We start from the raw sequence: 1,704 nt of genomic DNA on the forward strand, positions 1-1,704 counted from the left end.
TTTTTAATAATATTATGAATGAACCGTCTTGTTGTTATATCTAAAATTTTTGCTCAGACTCGGCTCAGAGAGCACAGAGATGATAGCAAATAAGTAAAGCTAACGTCAGCAGCCATGGCACTGGACGAGCAATCATATTATAATCCAAATGGGCAAACAGTCTAAATTATTATGCAAGTTGACTCGAGATACAAAAAATGCAAAACTGCAAAGTCGCATTTCTCATCCGTCACCGTGACAGCAAGTGGACTTTTGAAACTAGAATAATGAGTGGATTACGCATTTCAATTGGCAAGAGAGGAATAACACGGATGGAACTTTCTTGGCAAGGAGGATTGTGTGCATCACAGTCAGGTACAAGGGAGAAGGCTTCTTACATTAGGTAAGACAAAAAGTTTAATTTTCGCAACTTGTTTATCGACTTGTTAATAGCAATTTGCTGTGGAATATGTGCCGATCGGGTCCAGTCGGGTCTGTGTCTTCCCGGCCGGGTTCGGGTCCATTTTTCAAATAATTGACGGTCCGCGTCAGTTCCGGGTAGTACATTCCTCGGTTCTGCACGGGGCCGGGTCCAACTTTCTAAATAATAGATGGGTCCGGGTCAGTTCAGTGTAGCACATTTACGGGTCTCTTCGGGTACTAATTTTTGGACCCGTGTAGACCTCTAGTTCAGTCACCTAAAGCAGCCTAAAGTCACCACAGCTGCTGTAAGACTGTAATGATGATCTCTGCCAATAGAAGGAGTGCGACTGTTTTTCAAATGAGTGGAAAAAAGAAAACAAGTCTTACCTGTACCAGGTGACTTTAAGGAAGTGAAAGTAACCGAGGAGAAAGAAGAGACGCCATTTCGAGGCTTTAAACTGCTGCGTATTTTGTGGTAAGTTCAGAACATAATTTAACTATTTAGTCATATAACAATTATGTTTGTTTATATGGTATTTCAGTCCGGCATCATTGTTTTTAAACAGCCTTACAGCTCTGAAAAATGCCTAAAACGTTGACAGTAGTATGTACACGGTAGCTTATGCCAACTTGATTGATGACTTTGACCTTTTGACCCATAATTATATCCATATGTGACCTTTGATCATAATAATTTCCATATGCGAAAACCGGCGTGCGTGAAATCCGGCCATCAACCTTTGATCTCCGGGGACGACAAATGATGTTTTTGTAAGTGACCGAGGATGACAGGTGATAAATTAAGTATTGTTTTTGAAGATATTATGTTCCGTTCCCATATCCGGACTCGTGTGCGGACTCATCTGTGTCTTACGTGCCCCCGTGGTATCAGGTTGCTGTGTGGCATGCTCGCGCTCTCTCTCACTCTCTCTTTGGGAGCTGTGAGAAAAACAAGGACGTGTTGATGAACAATAAACAGAATAAATAAACAATTCTAACAGATCGTGAGATCGTATCACAATATGTGTGTGTGTACTCTTACAATATAATACTGAATAAAAAGTTTCTCAGCATATGAATGAACTGAAAAATAAATCAATAAAAAATATAAATTACCTTACATTTTTCAGGGAGAGAAAATCTTCCTCGTGCAAGCATCGCGATTCTTAAAATGAAATGTTTCCCAAAATTGTGCTTGGTTTAAAATGAAAGAAGAAATCTTTCTTTGAGATCGCTCTCTGCCTGTGTGATCACGGCTGGCTCTGTCTGTCTGTCTGTGTCTGTCTGTCTGTCTGTCTGTGT

Source organism: Sinocyclocheilus rhinocerous, unplaced genomic scaffold, assembly GCF_001515625.1.
Source record: "Sinocyclocheilus rhinocerous isolate Xijiao unplaced genomic scaffold, SAMN03320098_v1.1 scaffold18524, whole genome shotgun sequence".
Taxonomy (NCBI): domain Eukaryota; kingdom Metazoa; phylum Chordata; class Actinopteri; order Cypriniformes; family Cyprinidae; genus Sinocyclocheilus; species Sinocyclocheilus rhinocerous.